We start from the raw sequence: 25,237 nt of genomic DNA, 5'->3' as shown, positions 1-25,237 counted from the left end.
ACCCCAGCAATAGCAAGGTTAGATCAGAAACACAGGATCTGAGGGCGGTACTTCTGCGGGCGCGGTACTACCGCGCCCCCCATGCGGTACTACCGCACGGCAGGAATCCCTTAGCCAGGGGGAAGGATACAACCGCGCCTACTTCCGCAAAGAAACAGAAGAAGCAAAAACCCGACACAGTAGTACAGCCGAGGGGCGGTACTACTGCCTGACTACATAGCACGGTACTACCGCGGTAGGCGCGGATGTAAAAAATTACATCCGCCCCTACTACCGTGAAGGAGCGGTACTAGCCTGGTGAGCAACGGTAGTGCAGCTCCGGGGGAGCGGTACTACCGTGGGCACCTGCGGTACTACCGCGCCACCGCACAGTACTACCGCTCTCCTGGGAGCAGTACTACCGCGAGCCAACGCAGCAGCCAGAACCAAGGAGGCGAGAAAGCGGAGGAAGCTCCAAGGGAAAAGGAGGGGACAAGAAAGAGACGTGTACGTGATGATTCCACCCAAACCTTTCCGACGCGGACCCCCTCTTAATAGTACGGCTTTCCTACGACTCAAATCCACCAAAAAGAAATGTAGAAAAGACGCCGTCTTCAACAGTCTTCAAGGGGCACCCAACCGTCTTGTGCCTAGCGATGAAATGTCTGGGATACTCAAGGCGCACGATTAGTCCGCAAACGCGTTGTCATCAATCACCTAAACACCTTAGGGATAAATATGCCCTTACAATCTCCCCCTTTTGGTGGATTGATGACAATACGGGATTTGCACAAGGGAAATAATATTAAGCAACCACAAACCCCTCCTCTCTAGAATATAGACGGGCTCCCCCTAGATGTGTGCCACCTAGATGAGTGCTTTGGACTGCACGGCACACATACTAGGATCAAAGCTCCCCCTATATTATAGAGACAAGGCATATCTAGTAATAGGAAGGCTATCACTAGACAATATAGCACAAACACAAGTTAACTAAGATAGATAGAGTGCATATGTCTTACACCATATGTAGGATAGGTCTCGAAGGCACAAACCAAACAAAAGCAAACGAGGCAAACGAGGTTCAAACGACAAAGCACACAAACACACCAAGCACGACACAACGCAAATCCCTACACTCTCTCCCCCTTTGGCATCAAGACACCAAAAAGGCAGAGAGGACACCTACACACACGGGGTGGCTCAGGCAGAGAAGTCGTCCCACTGCTCCTCGTGCTCCTTGTCAGACTCAGCAGCGGGGACGGGCTCCTCGATGTCTTCCTCTGAACTGGTCCACTTGTATCCCTGCTTCATCATCCAGGCAGCCTCAAGCGTGATGACGTCCTCAGAACCGCCAGACACATCCTCTCCAAAGAGCTTCATAACCTTCTTGTCACGGCGGCGACTCTCCTTGTCTGCCATGTGAGTCCTGTACCTTTGCCTGCATGCAGAAGAGAGTCTTCATCTTGTCCTTTAACTTCTTGGCCCACGACGGCTCAGAGGAAGGTGTGGTAGACCTAGCAGCACGGTCCTCAGCAATATTCTCAACAGCAGCCTCCTCCTCACCAACAGCCCTCCTAGCAGAAGAGGCCTCAACACGGGTAGTGGTGTTGGCCCAGTTGGGCTTGACGCGGAGGCTGATGGACTCATGGCGAATCCAGTCTGGAGCAAGGAACTCATCACCAGGGTACATCTTCTCCCAAGTGGTGGAGAGCAACAGAAACAGGTACGGTCCATAGATAGGTACCTTGCGAGCGAACACCGCAAACCGAAGCTCACACCACATGATGTGTGAGACATCAAGTGGCTGAGTTTGAGAAGAACGTGCCTCTGCACACAGGAGCAACATGTCCACTAGATAGGCATGAACCTTGTCCTTGTCGCCAATGCGTGGGAATAGAGTGTTGCGGAAGAAGCGATGCATGATATCCAGAAAGGAGTTCAGCACCCAAGTCGACTTGCCATTGGGGAGCACCTTCTCAACAAGGAATGGCTGAAGCAGGTTCTTGTTGGCAAACTCAGAGTTGGCGTGGGGGCGAACACCAACGGGGGTGTGAAGCCCGTCATCAGGAATGTGAAGTAGATCCATGAACTCCTTCCATGTAGCAGACAGCTGACAGCCATTGGTCATCCAGGTCATCCTCCACTCATCCCCGGGATGAAAGTAAACAGAGGCAAAGAACTGACAGATAAGCTCAGGGTCATAGTCAAGGTGAAAGGAGACCACCGGCTCAATAGCAAACTGCTCCACCAAGTCCAGAGCCTCTCAAAAATAGTCACGAAACTTGTCCTTCTGCATGTGATTCATGTCTATCCACTTGACATCCACGAAGGTATTCTACTTGTTCTTGATCACATCCAGGTAGATCAGAGCATGTTGCTTGGTCCAGAACAACTCGGTGCCTTTGAGGATAGCCCGAGGATTCACATAGGGACTGATCTTCCGGCGTTCGACATACTCAGAGACTGAAATATCGTCCATGCCCTTAGCAGGTTCCTTTTGCTTGCTGGCAGTGGTCTTGACATTGCGCTTGGGGGCATTGGAGCCCTCTGGGGCTTCATCTTGGGGGTTGTGCAGACGCTTGGAGCCAGTGTCACAACTGGGATTGGAACGGCGAGAGCCACTACCTGAGACACAAAACGCAAAACACCCACGACAAACAAGAGGGATCAATGCAAAGACCACAACAAAGCAAAAGAAACATGCAGATAGCACACAAGATAATTGCCTAGACAGAGATTTGACCCCTATGGTAGTACTGCCAAGTGTTGCGGAACTAAGATCGTAGTACCGCTCTTAGTCGCGGTAGTACTGTGTAAGGTCACGGTAGTACCGGGTCTAGGAGCGGTAGTACGAGCTTAGTGCCTCAGCTAGCGCGGTAGTACCGCGTCTGTTGAGCGGTAGTACCGCACGAGCTAGAGCGGTAGTACCGCACCTGATGGGCGGTAGTACCGCACGAGCGGTAGTACTGCACATGAGACACAGTAGTACCGCACCGCGTTAGATCCGAACAAGTTCAAATCTGAGAAAAGCCTGCGAAACCGCGGCGGTACTACGGTTGGACAAATGTACCACAAGACAACATATCAAGTATGATTCCTACGCAACACGACTCTCCTACATCCTACTCTTGCATAGATTTGGCCTAAAATCTCAAGAACAACAAGCATCTCCCCAAAAACCTAGAAGCGAGAGAACAACACACAAAAAGAGGGATTTGGGGAAAACCCTTGGTCCATGGCAAGAGGAAGTGGTGGGGAACGATCCCACCGGTCGGAATCCGAGGAGAGTGGCCGGAGATGGAGATCCGGCGAGGACCTCCGGCGCCGTTCTTGAGCAAGAGAGAGAGAGAGAGAGAGAGAGAGAGAGAGAGAGAGAGAGACGTGGGGAGCGAGAGAGATGTAGGGAGAGAGACGAGTGAATGGGTATGGGGAGTTGGAACTCGCCTGCCCGAGTCATAACCCCCACGCTCACTCGACGGCACGGTAGTACCGTGCCTCATCGCGGTAGTACCGCTCGGCGGAAGTACCGCACCTGAGCAGTAGTACCGCGCTATGGCGTGGTAGTACCGCGGCAAGCCGCGGTAGTACTATGGGCTCAAGAAGATGCACGTCTCAAGCACACGAAAAACGAGGTCTTTGCACGAACACTCCGAGGCAACACGACACCACAAGACCACGCTACACACACAGGCAAAAAGGCAAATGGCAAAACAAAACAACCACGAGACACCACCTCTCCAAAGAGAGGTCGGTGGCCGTAGCCACCTATGTTTGAGTCAATTGGTATGGCACCGCGAAGAATTATCCTTGGGTCCATGACCAAAACTCGTCTTTGAAGCACAAGTACCATCAAACAAGGCTAAAGTGAAAGACTTGATCAATTTATGCATAATGAGGGGAGGGAGAGTTCATTGAGAGAACAACACTCCCCCTATGTCCATGCCTACATCTAAACAAGACAACACATTGAGTATGGTGGGGTGTGCAAGGGTTCAAGCAATATTTCTCGAATCAATGAAATCTTGCTTCATCCAAGGGCTTCGTGAAAATATCTGCAAGGTTATCATGAGTGTTTACATAGTTGAGCTCGATCTCTCCTCGCCTAATGTGATCCCGGATGAAGTGATACCGGATCTCAATATGCTTCGTCTTGAAGTGTTGCACCGGGTTGAGAGAGATCTTGATGGCACTTTCATTGTCACACCAAAGAGCATTTTGTCACAAATGACACCGTAATCCTTTAAAGTTTGCCTCATCCATAAGAGTTGTGCACAACAACTACCGGCCGCCACATACTCCGCTTCGGTGGACGGGAGAGACACACAACTTTGCTTTTTGGAAGACCAACTACCAAAGAGCAACCAAGGAATTGGCACCCTCCGGAAGTGGACTTCCTATCCACTTTGTCTCCCGCCCAATCGGAATCTGAATACCCTACAAGCTTGAAGTTTGCTCCTCTTGGGTACCATAAGCCAAAGTTTGGGGTATGAGCCAAATATCGAAAGATTCGTTTGACCACCACATAGTGACTTTCCTTAGGTGCGGCTTGAAACCGTGCACAAATTCCCACACTCAAATCCGGTCTAGATGCACAAAGGTAGAGCAAGGAGCCTATCATGGAGCGATATACCTTTTGATCCACCGCTTTACCATTGGGATCTATGTCAAGTTGGCACTTGGTGGGCATTGGAGTGGAAGCCGGCTTGACATCACTTAGCTTGAATCTCTTGAGCATGTCTTGAGTATATTTGGCTTGGTTGATGAAGGTTCCTTCTCTTCTTTGCTTCACTTCGAACCCTAGAAAGAACTTCAACTCTCCCATGGAAGACATCTTGAACTTTGAGGTCATGAGAGTGGCAAATTCCTCATTGAAAGCTTTGTTAGGGGAACCAAAGATAATATCATCAACATATAATTGGCACACAAACAACTCCCCTTTGACCTTCTTAGTAAAAAGAGTGGGGTCGATTAGCCCAACTTCAAAACCACGATCTTGTAACAACTCAGTAAGGTGGTCATACCACGCACGTGGGGCTTGTTTAAGGCCATAGAGTGCCTTATCGAGTTGATACACATGATCAGGAAAGTAGGGATCCTCGAACCCGGGGGGTTGCTTCACATAAACCAATTCATTAATGGGACCATTAAGAAAAGCACTCTTCACATCCATTTGTTGTAACTTAAAGTTATGATGAGAAGCATAAGCAATCAACATGCGAATAGATTCAAGACGAGCAACGGGAGCAAAGGTTTCACCGTAGTCGATACCCTCGACTTGGGAGTAGCCTTGTGTGTCGGTGTTTTGGGAACGGGGGTCCCCAGACTTGCCTACCTGCGGCCTGCGGCGTGGCTCAAAAGGGGGCCCAGCGCGGCCCATCTTCATCAACACAGACCTAAGACCCTCACGAGGGGCCAAGCCTCGCGAGGCGGACGACACGGAGCTTCCTCGGGCATGGCCTCATCAGGCTGGCTCGCGAGGAGGCGAAGAGATCAAGGCGGGGTACCTCACGAGGTGCCCGTGACGCAGGCCATGACGACCAAGGGTGCCAGGCGGGCGCTAGCCCGCGCAGTGTCCTCCTTTCCTCTTTGGTGCAAAGGGAGCAAGCGCAGGTGAGAGCATCAAGCAAAGGCACCCGTTTCGGTGCAACGAGACCAAGACCAGTCCAACGGCAGGGAGGAAGTCATTGTGGAGCCCAAGCCAGCGTCACCACCAGAGCCTTTGGCAGGCGAGGACCAACTTTAGTCAGGATAAGTGTACCAGATGTTCCCCTTCAAAATGGCCAATTGTTGGCGCCCTTCCCGCTCAATATTTGGGGGAGAGGCCCAGGGCCTTTGCCTATAAATAGGACTAGCCACCCACAGAAGAGGGGGATCGAGAATCGGCCAACCCAGGACCGAGATCGGATCGCAATCGAGAAGAGAGAGAGAGAGAAGGGTGACTGAACTCCTCCTAGCAGTTCATCCCCCCAGCCAAGAACAGACCCTCGCGAGGCTGTTCTTCCTTGTATTACTCATCATCATCAGCCCAAGAGGCAATCCACCACACCACACACTGGAGTAGGGTATTACACCACAATGGTGGCCCGAACCAGTATAAACCCTGTGTCTCTTGTGTTGTTCTTTCCATAGCTTAGATCTTAGCGTGGCGGTGGGGCGCAGGTAGGTAGAAGGCGAAATCTCCGCGCGCACCCCAGTGTTCGAACCTCAAGGGACTGCCGGAACCCGAAATCCAACATTTGGCGCGCCAGGTAGGGGTACGCCGGAATTCATATTCCACCACCCCGTTCTCCTCCGTCCATCGCGTCCATGTCTGACGCTCGTCGGGCCCGCGCCGAGCGCCGGGCCGCTCTCGCTTCCCACGTCGCCCAGACGGCTCCTATTGGCGGCGTCCTCGCCGTTCCCTGTCACCTGCCGTCAACGCCGCCACCGGCCCGGCGGGGGACGAGCGGCAAGCATTGTCTCAGCATCCGTCCGTGCGGCAAGACGGCCGCACCGCTACTCCCTCGCTCACCCCAGCTGGTTCTTCGTCCCGCACGCTCCGCGCGCCCATGGAGGCTCGAGCTGCGCTCATCGCGGCAAACTAGCTCCTGCGCTACCATCCCATCGACGACGTCTACGAAGAATGGCTCGACCGCGTCGCCGAGCTCGTCCACGCCGCAGGGGGCTCTCCCGCGCCGTCCGTTCCGCTGCACCGCACCCCGCCCAGCGCGGGCGACGAAGCTCCGGCGGCGCCCCGGCCGACTCCTCAAGAAGGCGCCATGGCTCCAAGGCGCGTGGCCCCTGGGCAGAACCCGCTCTGTCAGGTGCCAGCGCGGCAAGAGCAGAGCTGCCAAGAAGTCCCTCGCCCGCAAGAAGCTGCCCGTGCGCTCCCTGCTCCAGCATGTCGTGACCACGCTCCTGCTCCGGCACGTCAAGACCCCACCTGGGGCTTCATCTTGGGGGTTGAGCAGACGCTTGGAGCCAGTGTCACAACTGGGATTGGAACGGCGAGAGCCACCACCTGAGACACAAACCGCAAAACACCCACGACAAACAAGAGGGATCAATACAAAGACCACAACAAAGCAAAAGAAACATGCAGATAGCACACAAGATAATTGCCTAGAGAGAGATTTGACCCCTATGGTAGTACTGCCAAGTGTTGCGGAACTAAGATCGTAGTACCGCTCTTAGTCGCGGTAGTACCGTGTAAGGTCACGGTAGTACCGGGTCTAGGAGCGGTAGTACGAGCTTAGTGCCTCAGCTAGCGCAGAAGTACCGCGTCTGATGAGCGCTAGTACCGCACAAGCTAGAGCGGTAGTACCGCACCTGATGGGCGGTAGTACTGCACAAGCGGTAGTACTGCACATGAGACACAGTAGTACCGCACCGCGTTAGATCCAAACAAGTTCAAATCTGAGAAAAGCCCGCGAAACCGCGGCGGTACTACGGTTGGACAAATGTACCACAAGACAACCTATCAAGTATGATTCCTATGCAACACGACTCTCCTACATCCTACTCTTGCATATATTTGGCCTAAAATCTCAAGAACAACAAGCATCTCCCCAAAAACCTAGAAGCGATAGAACAACCAAGAAAAAGAGGGATTTGGGGAAAACCCTTGGTCCATGGCAAGAGGAAGTGGTGGGGAACGATCCCACCGGTCGGAATCCGAGGAGAGTGGCCAGAGACGGAGATCCGGCGAGGACCTCCGGCGCCGTTCTTGAGCAAGAGAGAGAGAGAGAGAGAGAGAGACGTGGGGAGAGAGACGAGTGAATGGGTATGGGGAGTTGGAACTCCCCTGCCCGAGTCATAACCCACACGCTCACTCGACGGCGCGGTAGTACCGCTTGGCGGAAGTACCGCACCTGAGCGGTAGTACCGCGCTATGGCGCGGTAGTACCGTGCCTCTCAAAGCGGTAGTACCGCGGCAAGCCGCGGTAGTACTGTGGGCTCAAGAAGATCCAGTTTCAAGCACACGAAAAATGAGATCTTTGCACGAACACTCCGAGGCAACACGACACCACAAGACCACGCTACACACACAGGCAAAAAGGCAAACGACAAAACAAAACAACCACGAGACACCACCTCTCCAAAGAGAGGGCAGTGGCCGTAGCCACCTATGTTTGAGTCAATTGGTATGGCACCGCGAAGAATTATCCTTGGGTCCATGACCAAAACTCGTCTTTGAAGCACAAGTACCATCAAACAAGGCTAAAGTGAAAGACTTGATCAATTTATGCATAATGAGGGGAGGGAGAGTTCATTGAGAGAACAACACTCCCCCTATGTCCATGCCTACATCTAAACAAGACAACACATTGAGTATGGTGGGGTGTGGAAGGGTTCAAGCAACATTTCTTGAATCATGATATTTAGCTCATGCCTTAACTCGCGAAATCTTGCTTCATCCAAGGGCTTCGTGAAAATATCTGCAAGGTTATCATGAGTGTTTACATAGTTGAGCTTGATCTCTTCTCGCCTAATGTGATCCCGGATGAAGTGATACCGGATCTCACTATGCTTCGTCTTGAAGTGTTGCACCGGGTTGACAGAGATCTTGATGGCACTTTCATTGTCACACCAAAGAGCATTTTGTCACAAATGACATCGTAATCCTTTAAAGTTTGCCTCATCCATAAGAGTTGTGCACAACAACTACCGGCCGCCACATACTCCGCTTCGGTGGACGAGAGAGACACACAACTTTGCTTTTTGGAAGACCAACTGACCAAAGAGCAACCAAGGAATTGGCACCCTCCAGAAGTGGACTTCCTATCCACTTTGTCTCCCGCCCAATCGGAATCCGAATACCCTACAAGCTTGAAGTTTGCTCCTCTTGGGTACCATAAGCCAAAGTTTGGGGTATGAGCCAAATATCAAAAGATTCGTTTGACCACCACATAGTGACTTTCCTTAGGTGCGGCTTGAAACCGTGCACAAATTCCCACACTCAACATGATATCCGGTCTAGATGCACAAAGGTAGGGCAAGGAGCCTATCATGGAGCGATATACCTTTTGATCCACCGCTTTACCATTGGGATCTATGTCAAGTTGGCACTTGGTGGGCATTGGAGTGGAAGCCAGCTTGACATCACTTAGCTTGAATCTCTTGAGCATGTCTTGAGTATATTTGGCTTGGTTGATGAAGGTTCCTTCTCTTCTTTGCTTCACTTCGAACCCTAGAAATAACTTCAACTCTCCCATGGAAGACATCTCGAACTTTAAGGTCATGAGAGTGGCAAATTCCTCATTGAAAGCTTTGTTAGGGGAACCAAAGATAATGTCATCAACATATAATTGGCACACAAACAACTCCCCTTTGACCTTCTTAGTAAAAAGAGTGGGGTCGATTAGCCCAACTTCAAAACCATGGTCTTGTAAAAACTCGGTAAGGTGGTCATACCACGCACGTGGGGCTTGTTTAAGGCCATAGAGTGCCTTATCGAGTTGATACACATGATCGGGAAAGTAGGGATCCTCGAACCCGGGGGGTTGCTTCACATAAACCAATTCATTAATGGGACCATTAAGAAAAGCACTCTTCACATCCATTTGTTGTAACTTAAAGTTATGATGAGAAGCATCAGCAATCAACATGAGAATAGATTCAAGATGAGCAACGGGAGCAAAGGTTTCACCATAGTCGATACCCTCGACTTGGGAGTAGCCTTGTGTGTCGGCATTCTGGGAACGGGGGTCCCCAGACTTGCCTGCCTGCGGCCTGCGGCGTCGCTCAAAAGGGGGCCCAGCGCGGCCCATCTTCATCAACACAGACCTAAGACGCTCGCGAGGGGCCAAGCCTCGCGGGGCGGACGACACAGAGCTTCCTCAGGCACGGCCATATCAGGCAGGCTCGCGAGGAGGCAGAGAGATCAAGGCAGGGTACCTAACGAGGTGCCCGTGACGCAGGTCATGACGACCAAGGGTGCCAGGCGGGCGCCAGCCCGCACAGTGTCCTCCTTTCCTCTTTGGTGCAAAGGGAGCAAGCGCAGGCGAGAGCATCAAGCAAAGGCACCCATTTCAGTGCAACGAGACCAAGACCAGTCCAACGGCAGGGAGGAAGTCATTGTGGAGCCCAAGCCAGCGTCACCACCAGAGCCTTTGGCAGGCGAGGACCAACTTTAGTCAGGATAAGTGTACCAGATGTTCCCCTTCAAAATGGCCAATTGTTGGCACCCTTCCCACTCAATATTTGGGGGAGAGGCCCGGGGCCTTTGCCTATAAATAGGACTAGCCACCCACAGAAGAGGGGGATCAAGAATCGGCCAACCCAGGACCGAGATCGGATCGCAATCGAGAAGAGAGAGAGAGAGAAAAGGGTGACTGAACTCCTCCTAGCAGTTCATCCCCCAGCCAAGAACAGACCCTCGCGAGGCTGTTCTTCCTTGTATTACTCATCCTCATTAGCCTAAGAGGCAATCCACCACACCACACACTGGAGTAGGGTATTACACCACAACGGTGGCCCGAACCAGTATAAACCCTGTGTCTCTTGTGTTGTTCTTTCCATAGCTTAGTTCTTAGTGTGGCGGTGGGGCGCAGGTAGGTAGAAGGCGAAATCTCCACGCGCACCCCAGTGTTCGAACCTCAAGGGTCTGCCGGAACCCGAAATCCAACATTTGGCGTGCCAGGTAGGGGTGCGCCGGAATTCGTCTTCCACCACCCCAATCTCCTCCGACCATCGCGTCCATGTCTGACGCTCGTCGGGCCCGCGCCAAGCGCCGGGCCGCTCTCGCTTCCCGCGTCGCCCAGACGGCTCCTATCGATAGTGATGCGGTCTAGGGTGAGACTTTTCTCCCCGGACAGATCTTCGTATTCGGCGGCTTTGCACTACGAGCTAATTCGCTTGGCCATCCGGAGCAGATTGAAAGCTACGCCCCTGGCCATCAGGTCAGATTTGAAAGTTTGAACTACATGGCCGACATCCGCGGTGACTTGATCTTCGATGGATTCGAGCCACAGCCGGGCGCGCCGCATTGTCACGCCTACATCAGCTCCGACCCTTAGCTCGGATCCAACTGCGCCAATCAAGGACGGGTGGCTAGACACCGCCTCAGGGGCTGCAGTCTCAATGGCGATCGAGCCAAACACCAGCCTAACCCTCTGCGCAGCCCGTGACTCCAAGGTGCCGGACTCTTTTCCGGACTCCGGACCATCCGCGCCCCTGCTAATCGAATCCGATTGGGCGCCGATCATGGAGTTCACCGCCGCGGATATCTTTCAGCACTCGCCCTTCGACAACATTCTGAATTCACTAAGGTCTCTCTCTTTGTCAGGAGAGCCCTGGCCGGACTATGGCCAATAGGATTGGGATGCAGACGACGAAGAAACTCGACGCCCACCCACCACCCACTTCGTAGCCACTGTCGATGATTTAACCGACATGCTCGACTTTGACTCCGAAGACATCGACGGTATGGACGACGATGTAGGTGACGAACATGAACCAGCACCTATAGGGCACTGGAAAGCCACCTCGTCATATGACATATACATGGTGGATACACCCAAAGAAGGCAATGGCGACGAGATAGCGGCGGATGACCCCTCCAAGAAGCAACCCAAGCGTCGACGTCAGCGGCGCCGCTCTAAGTCCCGCCAAAGCAAAAGTGGTGATACTGGCATAGGAGATAATAACACTCCGGATAGTGCCGAAGACAACAACAATCCTCTCCAGCAAGATTTAGAGCAGGAGGATGGAGGAGCCAGCTCTCCTGAGAGAGTGGCAGACAAAGAGGAGGAGGATGACAATTACATCCCCCTCCGAAGATGAGGCAAGCCTCGGCGACGATGAATTCGCCGTACCAGAGGATCCCGTCGAACAAGAGCGCTTCAAGCGCCAGCTTATGGCGACGATAAATATCCTGAAGAAAAAGCAGCAGCAGCTTCAAACTGATTAAGATCTGCTAGCTGACAGATGGACTGAAGTCCTCGCGGCTGAGGAATATAAACTCGAGCGCCCCTCCAAGAATTACCCAAAGTGCATGTTACTACCCCGAATGGAGGAAGAAGCGTATGATACGGCTGATCGGCCACCTCGTGGCCGCGATAGAGAGCCATTCCAGCCAAAAGCTCAGCCTCCTCCCCGACGCCATTCAAATAAAAAGGCATGGGGAGATACGCCAGACCTGCGAGACATATTGGAGGACAAAGCAAAGCATGCAAGATCGATCTACGGATCACGATGGTGCACCACTCTGCGAGACGATAAACATCACATCGGATACAGTAAAAGCAAATCCGGCCGGGCCGAATGCAGCGGGCAAGAACCATTCAAGCTGCGTCGCGATATAGCCCAATACAGAGGCGCCGCACACCCCTTATGCTTCACAGACGAAGTAATGGAACATCAATTCCCAGAAGGTTTCAAACCTGTAAATATTGAATCATACAACGGCACAACAGATCCCGCAGTATGGATCGAGGATTTCCTCCTCCACATCCACATGGCCCGCGGTGATGACTTAAACGCCATCAAATACCTCCCACTAAAGCTCAAAGGACCAGCGCGACATTGGCTTAACAGCTTGCCAGCGGACTCCATTAGCTGTTGGGAAGATCTGGAGGCTGCATTCCTCGACAACTTTTAGGGCACTTATGTGCGACCACCAGACGCCGATGACTTGAGCCACATAATTCAGCAGCCAGAAGAGTCGGCTAGGCAATTCTGGGCTCGGTTCCTTACAAAGAAAAATCAGATCATCGACTGTCCGGATGCAGAGGCCTTAGCAGCTTTCAAACACAACATCCGAGACGAGTGGCTAGCCCGGCACCTTGGTCAGGAAAAGCAGAAATCTATGGCAGCTCTCACGATGCTCATGACCCGCTTTTGCACGGGAGAAGACAGCTGACTGGCTCGCAGTAATAACATATCAAAGAACCATGGTACCCCGGATACCAAGGACGGCAATAGCAGGTCACATCGTAACAAACATAAGCGTCGTATTAGCAGCGAAAACACCGAGGATACGGCAGTCAATGCCGGATTCAAAGGCTCTAAATCTGGTCAGCGGAAAAAGACATTCAAACAAAGTACGCCGGTTCCGTCCAGCTTGGACCGTATACTCGATCGCTCGTGTCAAATACACGGAACCCCAGACAAGCCAGCCAATCACACCAACAGGGATTGTTGGGTGTTCAAGCAGGCCGGCAAGTTAATTGCCGAAAACAAGGACAAGGGGCCGCATAGCGATGACGACGAAGAGCCCCGTGAGCCGCACATCGGAGGACAGAAGAGGTTTCCCTCGCAAGTGCGGACGGTGAACATGATATACGTGACCCACATCCCCAAGAGGGAGCGGAAGCGTGCGCTCAGGGACGTATATGCGTTGGAGCCAGTCGCCCCAAAGTTCACCCCTTGGTCCTCCTATACGATCACCTTCGATCGCAGGGACCACCCCACTAGTACTCGTCATGGCGGATTCGCCGCACTGGTCCTAGACCCAATCATTGACGGATTTCACCTCACTCGAGTCCTTATGGATGGCGGCAGCAGCCTGAACCTGCTTTATCAAGAAACAGTGCACAAAATGGGTATAGACCCCTCAAGGATCAAACCCACAAAAACGACCTTTAAAGGCGTCATTCCAGGTGTAGAGGCCCATTGCACAGGCTCAATTACACTGGAAGTGGTCTTAGGATCCCTGGATAACTTCCGAAGCGAAGAGTTAATCTTCGATATAGTCCCGTTCCGCAGCGGTTATCACGCGTTGCTCGGGCGAACCGCATTTGCTAGATTCAATGCGGTACCGCATTATGCATACCTCAAGCTCAAGATGCCAGGACCTCGCGGAGTTATTACAGTCAATGGAAACACAGAGCGCTCTCTCCGAACAGAGGAGCACACCGCAGCCCTTGCAGCAGAAGCGCAAAGCTGGCTCTCAAGGAAATCAACCAGTTCGGTGCTTCAAAGCTCGGACACCTTCAAGCGCGCTTGGAGCAATCAGCAAATAGACCGCCTGGCGCGATCTGAGCTCGCGTAGCAATGTGGCGGCCACCCCAATCCCAGCCTAGCGGCGAAACTCGTGCCGCGCGTACATAATTACACATTAGAAATACCATGGGCACAGATGGGGAGGGGGGCACAACTGTGGCACGCCCCAAGACGCGGCTTAAACCGCACTAGGGGCTTCCCGTTTGGTTATTTTTTTTCAGGACCTTAATCTCTGGAAACACTGTCTGGCAGCACTATTGTCGAACACATGATGCAGCAACCAAGGAGGCAGACAGCTACGTCATACCACGGAATTCCCAGGTGGATTACAGTAACGAGAGAAATATTTGATTTAATATCATTCCTCAGCTTGCCCTTGGAAGGGACATAGTCCTACTCTTTGCTAATCGCACTATTTGTATCATTCTGCTTTAACGCAATTTTTTGAATAAACAATGCATGACATTTCGACTGTTATTACATTCTTGTTATATACATATATATCTGTGTGTTCATTAATGACGCCTTGCAACCGTACACTTTGGTACGACCAATACACCAGGGGCTTACGTACCCCACAATACGGTGTGAAAACTCCGAACACTTTCACAAGTGCGGCACCCCGAACTTATAGCATTATATGCATCAGCTCTGAATCATGTCTTTGGTCAAATGTTGGGTTTGCCCGGCTCCTATGTTTTGGTACCTTACATTCCGCTCTATCGGCTAAGGTAGCACTAGGAGAACTACTGAGATTGTGCCCCGGTTCTGCTGGGTTCAGCACCTCAGTAGAGAAAGCTAAAACTGACTGTCATGATAAGGCGAGAGACTGGTCGCTGTTCAGCAAGGTTTTTGAGTCCCTAAAGATTTATGCCGCTTAGAGCGAGGGGCCGGCCCTGTCCGGCTTAAAGGCGTGTATCGTGCCCCAAATTCGGCCTTCCAAATACCAGGGGCTTCGCCGAAATTTAAAATTATAGAATTCTATGGCTAAGTGAGAGTGATAAAGCATTATTAGTACAGTTGCCTTATTCGTTGTGCTGAGCACCTCCCTCGAAGGACCCAAACATGGGAACAAGAGTGCTCAGGTTTATCCCGAACACCCCAGCACTCGTGGCATGGGGGCAGAAGCCGAGGACTAGACATCTCTCAGATTGGATAAACAGCCAAACAGAAGGTAATATTTTAAATTCAAACAAGCGTTGCATAGCGCATATGAAACAAGTTTTCATAAATACAGGATAAAACGAGCAAGTCTCACTCAAATATTACATCTTTTGAACACTCGTCCGCTATGAGACGGGCACCCGGCAGAACACCCTCGTAGTACATCTCGGGGTGGCGGTGCTCCTTGCCCTCTGGTGGCCCCTCCTTAATCAGCTTCGCGGCGTCTAGCTTGATCCACTGCAATTTCACACGGGCGAAAGCTCGGCGTGCACCTTCAATGCAGACAGATCGCTTGACGACCTCCAGCCGCGGGCAGGCATCCAAAAGCCTCCTCACCAGGCCGAAGAAGCTGTTCGGAAGGGCGTCGCCAGCCACAGCCGGACTATAAAGCTCTTCATGGCCCCCGATCGGCCGCCTTATGTAGCTTGACCATCTGCTTCAGCTGGTCTCTCATTGGCACTGGGTGTTCGGCCTCAGCATACTGAGACCAGAACAGCTTCTCCGTTGAGCTTCCGTCCTCGGCCTGGAACATTGTGCGGCATCGGACTTACAGCGGGACAAATCTGCGAATGCTCCTGGAGAGCTCCGGATTCGGGTAAGTAATCGGTAATTTAGTTTTACATGCTTGCTTTGCATATAGAAAGCCTTACCCGCCGCTATCTTCTTCATCGTGTTGATCTCTTGGAGGGCCTTTTGGGCTTTGGGCTTGGCACTTTTTGCACTCTCAAGGACCGCGGCAAGCTCGGACTCCCGCGTCTTTGAGTCAAGCTCCAACGCCTCGTGCTTCGCCACGAGAGCCTAGAGCTCTTGCTGCACCTCGCCCAACTGAGCCTCGTGCTTCTCTCGCTCGGTGCGCTCCTTGGCTGCTTTATCTTTGGCCTTGGTTAGCGCTTGCTTCAGGGACGCCACCTCATTCGTGGCCCCTGGCAAACATACGGTGATCCTGTCATCGCGTCCTCTTTTATATATACATATCTATAGACAGGGTATTACTTACCCTTGTTCTCCTTGAGCTGCCTCTTGGCAAGGCCGAGCTCTTTTCTAGACCCCTCGAAGTCCTGCTTCAGTACGACGACCTCCACAGTCAGTGCGGCGGACGCCAGCAGCGAAGCCTGCATATACATATTGACACACTTATATTAGACTCCTGCGATATTATTTGATCCTCTGTTCGGCTTCTCTTTGTGAACACCGAACAAAGCATCAGGGGCTACTGTCTATACTGTAATGTTTCTACTACATTTTAAAAGACTTACCTCGAAGCTTATTAGAAGGCTGGCACGGGCTTCTGTCAACCCGCTCTTGGCGGACTGAACCTTCTGGACCACCGCACTCATAACAGTACGGTGCTCCTCGTCGATGGAAGCGCTGCGAAGCGCTTCCAGCAGATTTTCTGACGCCTCTGGATGGACAGAGGTCGCCGGCACAGGCATCTTGCCCCTCTTAGAAGGAGGCCGCCTGCCCGAGCCTGAAACCGCTGGAGGTTCCGGCGCGGTGTTCGGCTGAGGGCCGAACTCGGCGTTTTCAGGGGCTCTGTTCCCTCGGCTCCCAGAGTCCGGAAGGTCGCCTTGAGGCGCCTCCGGGACTGTCTCCCCTCGATCTGGTGCCTCTTGAGATAGCACCTCGGCATCATCGGCAGGATGAGGGGAAGTGGCTGTCTGGACAGGATCACTATCCATATCCGACGAGCCCAGGAAGCCGTCCGATGATACATCGATAATGGCTCATGGCGGCCTGTATAATTACGTTCGGTGTTAGGGAAAACAGGGCGACGAAGGAATCCTATGAGTTACTCTGATATCCGAATACTTACGATCTCCCTGGGGGCTTGGCCCTGGGCAACCACTCGTCTTCGCCTTCGTCGGTGGTGGTGGAACTGTCCGGAAGGAGAGTCTTTCCCTTCTTGGACCCTTCGCCCCCCCCCCCCAGTTGGGGCGGCCTTCCTTTTCTTGTCTCCCCCGCCTGGAGGGGGAGCATCTTCTTCTTCCTCCTCATCTTCGGGGGAGGAGTGTGCCGCAGAGTTATCGGACGATGAGTCCGATAACACCTGGCGCCGGGAACTCTTTCGGGTTCCCTTGGCCTTCTTGGTCTTCTCTGACACCTTGTAAGGAGCCGGAGTCAGCATCTCCGTCAGGAGAGCGCCCGCAGTATCTTCGGGCAAAGGGGCCGGGCAGTTAATCTGCCTCAACATCTCCAACCAGTCCTGCCAAAGGCATGGAGATTAGACCCCGCACATAATTAAGCTAGGGAAAATAAATGTCCTACGGGACGTATTGAACTCACCGAACACGCTAGGCGCTTTGCGCTTAGTCCGCGGTCCTCGCCGAGAGAAGGGGGGACCTCGGCGCCCTTGAACAGCACCTTCCAGATGTCCTTATGCGTTGTATCGAAGAGCTCGCTCAGAGTCTGGTGCTGGGCCAGGTCGAACTCCCACAAGGTAAAATCCCGTTGTTGACATGGGATGATCCGGTGGATGAGCATAACTTGGACTATGTTGACAAGCTTGAGATTCTTGCTCGCCATACTCCGGATACATTTCCAGAGTCCATCCAGCTCCACGGATGAACCCCATGACAAGCCCTTCTCTTTCCAGGAAGTGAGCCGTGTTGGGAATCCAGATCGAAACTCAGGGGCTGCCGCCCATTTGGCGTCGCGCGGCTTGGTGATGTAGAACCACGCCGATTGCCATCCCTTTATTGTCTCCACGAAGGAGCCTTCGAGCCATATGACGTTGGGCATCTTGCCCACCATGGCTCCACCACATTCTGCTTGTTGGCCTCGTACTACCTTCGGCTTGATATTGAAGGTCTTTAACCACAGGCCGAAGTGGGGCCGGATGCGGAGGAAAGCCTCACACACGACGATGAACGCCGAAATGTTGAGGACGAAGTTCGGGGCCAGATCATGAAAGTCCAGCCCGTAGTTAAACATGAGACCGAGGACGAATGGATGGAGGGGAACCCTAATCCGCGGAGGAAGTGGTGAAGGAAAACTACCCTCTCGTGGGGTTCTGGGTAGGGACGATCTGCCCCGCAGCGGGCAGCCGATGCGCGATGTTCGCGGCTAAGTATCCGGCTCCGCGCAAATTCTTGATGTCTCCCTCCGAGATGGAGGAGACCATCCACCTGCCTCCTGCTCCGGACATGGTTGGAGAAGGTTGAGGTGGGAAGAGCGGACTTGGGCGATAGAGTTTGAGTGTGCAAAAACGGATGAGCGAAGGAGGAAGAAGGCGTGGATAGAAAGGTGAATCCTTGTCCCTTTATATAGGCGGACGAAGCTAAGCGTCCCCACTTGCCTGGTAAAACCTGCTTATCCCCCAAGCGCCGTAATTGATGGCGCGGTTGGGTTACCCACGCCCGTATTGATGAGAATCCCGTAATGAGGGGACACGATCTCTGCTTTGACAAGACGTGTCGAAAAACTGCATCGCGTTGTGTGCGGGGCTGGTTAAAGGAAACGGTTCAAATAATCACTGAGCCATGACATAATGTCATACTGTCAAAACAAATCAGCAAATTAGATCTGCGAAAATATTATTCTCTCTGCGGTGGTCTGTGGAACTTATTTTGAGGGTCGGACACTATCCTCGTATTCAAATTCTTCTCTGACGTATTCAGAGAAGGAACCCGCCTTGCAATGCCGAAGACAATACTGCGTGCCGGACTCATCGTCATTGAAGCGTGGTTCAGGGGCTACTGAGGGAGTCCTGGATTAGGGGGTCTCCGGACAGCCATACTATCTCCATTGGCCGGACTGTTAGACTATGAAGATACAATTTGAAGACTTCGTCTTGTGTCCGGACGGGACTCTACTTGGCATGGAAGGCAAGCTAGGCGATACGGATATGGATATCTCCTCCTTTGTAACCGACCTTGTGTAACCCTAACCCTCTCTGGTGTCTATATAAACCGAAGAGTTTTAGTCCGTAGGACGACAACATACAATCATACCATAGGCTAGCTTCTAGGGTTTAGCCTCTCCGGTCTTGTGATAGATCTACTCTTGTACTACCCATATCATCAATATTAATCAAGTAGGACGTAGGGTTTTACCTCCATCAAGAGGGCCCAAACCTGGGTAAAACATTGTGTCCCCTGCCTCCTGTTACCATCCGGCCTAGACGCACAGTTCGGGACCCCCTACCCGAGATCCGTCGGTTTTGACACCGACAGTCCCCCTTGAGAAGACTTTGCAAAGATCTCATATTGACATGGGCTAGACGGCGATGCCAAAGCCATCCCACATCAACTTTAGCCATTAGGCATGTCGCGATCTTAGTGGGTCGCTCCGAAAAGTTAATCACATATAGACTGTTCTCGACATGCCCAACAAAGGCTACTTTAAGAGTCTTGCTCCACAAGAGGGCCACGGTATCGATATCAAAGAAAGTGGCAAAGCCCATGATTGCAAGTTGACGAACGGAAAGCAAGTTGTATGCAAGGGAATCAACAAGCATGACTGAGGGAGTCCTGGATTAGGGGGTGTCCGGATGGCCGGACTATACCTTCGGCCGGACTCCTGGACTATGAAGATACAAGATTGAAGACTTCGTCCCGTGTCTGGAAGGGACTTTCCTTGGCGTGGAAGGCAAGCTTGGCGATACGGATATGTAGATCTCCTACCATTGTAACCGACTCTGTGTAACCCTAGCCCTCTCCGGTGTCTATATAAATCCGACAGGTTTAGTCCGTAGAGAGAACAACAATCATACCATAGGCTAGCTTCTAGGGTTTAGCCTCTCTGATCTCGTGGTAGATCTACTCTTGTACTACCCATATCATCAATATTAATCAAGAAGGACGTAGGGTTTTACCTCCATCAAGAGGGCCCGAACCTGGGTAAAATATCGTGTCCCCTGCCTCCTGTTACCATCCGACCTAGACGCACAGTTCGGGACCCCCTACCCGAGATCCGCCGGTTTTGACACCGACAATGACCTTCTCGACTATGAGATCATGAGAGATGACCACCTTGCCAAGTCCCAATACCTTAGAGGATGAGGCGTCACCCCACTCGACATTGGTGGGCATAGATGGAATCTTGTGCACGTCCACCACCAAGTCCTTGCTTCCAGTCATATGATTTGTAGCTCCGCTATCGTGAAACCATGATCCCCCACTGGAAGAAAACACCTACAAGAGATTAATGCTTGGTTTTAGGTACCTGAGGGAGTCCTGGATTAGGGGGTGTCCGGATGGCCGGACTATACCTTCGGCCGGACTCCTGGACTATGAAGATAAAGATTGAAGACTTCGTCCCGTGTCCGGAAGGGACTTTCCTTTGCGTGGAAGGCAAGTTTGGGCCAGCCTTCGTGCACCGCGTCTTCACCATGGCCCAGGCCTCCCTGGCGCCTTGACGGCATGCTGACATCTTCCACAATCGGAAGCGCCGCCGCGCTCCCTTCAGCTTCTCTACAAGCTCTCCAAGGCCTTCGGGCATGGAGATGGACGGCCACAAGGCCTGGGCGACGCCTCGCATCACCTGTCGAACTCGCTCGTGTAGTTATGAGAGCTCGGGAAGAAGGCCACCCGTAGAACCATGCATTTCCTCTGCAGGACCACCTGTCAGCATACCTACAGACATTACTCTGTTAGTTGACTTCCTCGTCGAACTCTTTTTTCAAAGTTCGTTCAACCACTTACTATATATGCCACGTCGAAGCCGCTGATTCTCCTTCATGGAGTCCAACAGCTGGGCACGAACGTCCTTCAGTTCCACGCCTAGCTTGGTGTTGGCATCTTGCAGATCGTTCTTCTCCCGCCTCACCTTTGTCAGCACGCTCTCACCGGCCTTTAGTTGGCGTCGGAGTTGTTGCACGTCTGGATTTAATCCGGTGCCATCTGCAATTTCATTTGTCAGATTTGCACCCGCGCCGCACTTTGCAAAATACTTATCTTTCGAAGCATATATTACCAGAGGGGGTCTCCTTGGGCTCCCCTGCCGCGGCTAGTGCGGCCTCAAGTTGGGCTTTGCACTCTTCCAACTCCTGGGACAGTTGGGTATTCTTTTCTGTAAGAACCTGCATAACAGATGATCCTTAAATCAGTTATTCTAACTGTTTCAAGTCTCGGGGGCTACTGGTATACATATATAATTACCAAAATTTTCCTACCCGTGTGTCTTTCACATACTGCTCTGTGCCTCTGGCTAGACCATTTTGAGCGGCACGGAGGTACGCGTCTCCCGAATTGAAGGCATCCAATGCTTCTTGGGAGAAACAAGCGCCGCGAAGAACTGTCCGGTGACGCCTGTGGTTCATGGCACTCTCCACCTCAGAATTGGTGGCAGACAGCCTGTCTGCATCCTCCGTCGGAGGAGCGTTCGGTGCGTGCCTCGTGTTCGCCTCCGCTTCCAGACCAGGCTTTGGAGCCTGGCTGGTGGAGGCGCGATTGGCAGCCTCTCCGGATATAGTCCGGCGAGGTCTCTTCGTCCTGAAGAGAGCACGAGTGTTAATATGCCTTGAAGGAGTAACACCTGGGAATAAGGTGGCGCGCTATACCTTTGCGCCGGTGCCTCGGTCCGGACCACACTTATTTTCAACTCGCGGGGCCTTGTCGCCCCTCGTTGGCTAGTTGCCGCAGGCTCGGCCTCCCGTCTCAAGGACCTCCCCTGCAAAACACGGTTGTCATACGGTAATCGAAAACACGCAAGGACAGATCCCTTTTCAAAGTGCTGAGACTCCGGTCCCAGTTACTTGTGAGGCTGGGAGTAGCCCTGGATAATCGACCGTAATAGCCACCAAGGCGTTGTCCCTGCTCAATTGATGAAACACTCCATCAATCAGCTCCACAGATAAGTCCGGATCCTCTTAAGAGGCCGGGTCGAGGGACCGTCCCGGATCCTCGGGTTGTGGAGGAGGGCTGTTTATTTCTTTAATAGTCTGACGCAGTTCCTGCGTTGAAGTCGCTAGACTGAAAATTTAACAATGGGAATATAAAACGAATGGGCAAGTAAAAGTGTCCACTTACCCAACTCGGGGGATTGTACATAGAAAATCCACCCCGTGGGTTGACGCGGAGAAATTCCTCCTCTTCTCACTTGTACAAAGTGGACAAGGTCTTTATTAGAGCGGCAACCGAATCCGGCCCCTTACGGCCATAGCGGGTGGCGTCGTCCTCCCTGTTGAAGTCCCACATGGGGCGGCCTCTATACTGAAGCGGCTGCACCCCTCGCATGATGCACGCGGCCATGACCCCGATCATGGTCAGTCCGGAATGAGCTAACAATCTTATCCGGCCCATCAGGTAAATAACATCCCTGTCGCTTTCCCTCTGAGGGCTCCATGGACGCCAGCTTAGGCGCTTCTTTAGGGGAGCACTGTCGAACTCAGGGAGGCCGATCCGGACAGGATCCGGTAGTGGAACGTCCTCTATATAAAACCATTCCGAAGGCCAGTCCTCGGACGCCTTCTTTGGGGTTCCGGTTAGATATCCGGTCCCGGCGATGCACCACACTTCGGCTCCGCCCACTTGATATATCGACCCCTCCTTAAAGCGGAGCACAAGGCAGAATAGCCTTTTCCACAGTGCAAAATGAGCCTCGCAGCCCAAAAACAGCTCGCAAAGGGCTACGAAGCCCGCGATATGCAATATGGAGGCAGGCGTGAGGTTGTGCAGCTGGAGGCCATAGAACTCCAAAAGCCCCCGGAGAAATGGATAAATTGGAAATCCGAGCCCTCTTATTAAGTAAGGGGCAAGGCATACCCGCTCTCCTTTGGAGGGATTGGGGGCGCTCTCTGCTTGCTCTCCGCCATTATAGGTGGCAAGTCCGGCTCGAACCGGGACCATATAGGCCGGGGGGAGAAATCCCTTGGTCTGGAGCTTCACTAGCTCGCTGTGCGGGATGGAGCACTTCTTCCAATCTCCAGGCTGAGGGCTGGAAGGGCGAGAGGAGGAGCTGCGGCGGCTGGCCATGATAGAATGGACCTCTGTCGGATACGCTCTGATGAATACTCGCGGAAGGGAGAAGGTGTGGTTTGGATCTAAATCCTCGCCCCCTTAAATAGGCGGCTCATTCACGCGGCTAGGGGTGTAAATATAAAAAACACCCTAACTTTTCGTATTCGTTTGACACGTGGAAAACGGCCATTATTGGGCGTAGAAGCCAAGCAGCACTACATTTACAAGAAACCGGACACTATTCAACAGGTACACGGAATTTGGAGGGGAACCCGCCTTGCAATGCCGAAGACAATCTGCACGCGGGACTCGTCGTCATTGAAGCCTGGTTCAGGGGCTACTGAGGGAGTCCTGGATTAGGGGGTGTCCGGATGGCCGGACTATACCTTCGGCCGGACTCCTGGACTATGAAGATACAAGATTGAAGACTTCGTCCCGTGTCCGGAAGGGACTTTCCTTGGCGTGGAAGGCAAGCTTGGCGATACGGATATGTAGATCTCCTACCATTGTAACCGACTCTGTGTAACCCTAGCCCTCTCTGGTGTCTATATAAATCGGAGAGGTTTAGTCCGTACAGAGAACAACAATCATACCATAGGCTAGCTTCTAGGATTTAGCCTCTCTGATCTCGTGGTAGATCTACTCTTGTACTACCCATATCATCAATATTAATCAAGCAGGATGTAGGGTTTTACCTCCATCAAGAGGGCCCGAACCTGGGTAAAACATCGTGTCCCCGCCTCCTGTTACCATCCGACCTAGACGCACAGTTCGGGACCCCCTACCTGAGATCCACCGGTTTTGACATCGACATTGGTGCTTTCATTGAGAGTTCCTCTATGTCGTTGCCCTCAGGAAGGATGCCTCATCCCGTCTTTAAATACGGCACCGTTGCTAAGGGAGCTTTGGCTGTCGGCCAAACTCTCCAGCTAGGCGGTTTCCTTATGACCGCCTGTTCGGCTGCTGCGCCGACGATGACCTCTCGGGTCATCAAAAGCAATCTTCACGTCAGCTCGGAATTCGCCGAGCAGCTAGATCCAGTGGACCTCTCTTCCCTAAACGAGCTCTTGGAACGCATCGCCGCCCTGGGAGTCGCTACGGATTACGACCAGATTGGGCCTAAACCTGATCTGAGAGAGATTAACTCTCCCCAGGTCACCCATCATGTTGCCATGGTAGAGGGACAGTGCGGCAACCCTTCATCTATCTTAAGGACTAGCTATGTCCGGATTCCCGATCCCTCCAAGCCGGATACCCACGCAGGGGAGGATATCACTCAAGACCTGAACTTAAAGTCAGGCGACGGACTAGATTCATTGGGCCGCATCCAAGAATCCCAACGTCCGAGTTCGGAAACTCCTTGGCCCCTTTACCGCCTCCTTCGGTGCACCTAACACTTCGAGTGGACGGATGCAGCCACGGCCGGACTCGACGAAATAAAAGCCATCTTGGCAACAAACCCAGTCCTGGCCGCGCCAAACATTGGCGAACCAATGCTATAATACATTGCAGCAACCCATCAGGTCGTAAGCGCAGTGCTCATCGTCGAACGAGAAACGGACGGACACAAATTCCCCCTTCAAAAGCCGGTTTATTATGTGTCCACTGTCCTTACTCCGTGCAAGTCACGGTACCGCACTACCAAAATATTGCATATGCGGTATTTATGGCATCCCGGAAGTTGCGACACTACTTTCTAGAGTGTTCAATAACATTAGCCTCGGAAGTGCCACTTAACGATATTATAAATAACCGCGACGCGATGGGCCGGATTGCAAAATGGGCCATTGAGCTCCTCCCGTTTGACATAACTTACAAGCCACGGCGAGCTATCAAGTCGCAAGTTTTGGCCGACTTCGTCGCAGAATGGACGGAGGCCGAACTCCCTAAAGAGTAGGGCACATATTCAAACTGGGTCATGCACTTCGACGGCTCCAAAATGTTGGCCGGTCTAGGTGCTGGCGTCGTTTTGACGTCCCCCACAGGAGACACAGTTCAATATGTACTCCTGATAATGTACACAGACTCCAACAACGCAGCCGAATATGAGGCCCTTTTACATGGTCTCCGGATGGCAGTATCCATGGGCATTCAACGCCTAGAGGTGCGTGGGGACTCCAACCTTGCAATATCCCAAATAAATGGAGACTTTGATGCCAAGGATCCAAAAATGGCAGCTTATCGCAACGCCGTCCTAAAAATGTCAGCTCGGTTTGAAGGGCTCGAATTTCACCATATAGCCCGGGAAAATAATCAGGAGGCAGATGTCC

Source organism: Triticum dicoccoides, chromosome 1A, assembly GCF_002162155.2.
Source record: "Triticum dicoccoides isolate Atlit2015 ecotype Zavitan chromosome 1A, WEW_v2.0, whole genome shotgun sequence".
NCBI classification, from domain to species: domain Eukaryota; kingdom Viridiplantae; phylum Streptophyta; class Magnoliopsida; order Poales; family Poaceae; genus Triticum; species Triticum dicoccoides.
The sequence above is the reverse complement of the archived record's forward strand: the minus strand, read 5'-3'. Positions refer to the sequence as shown.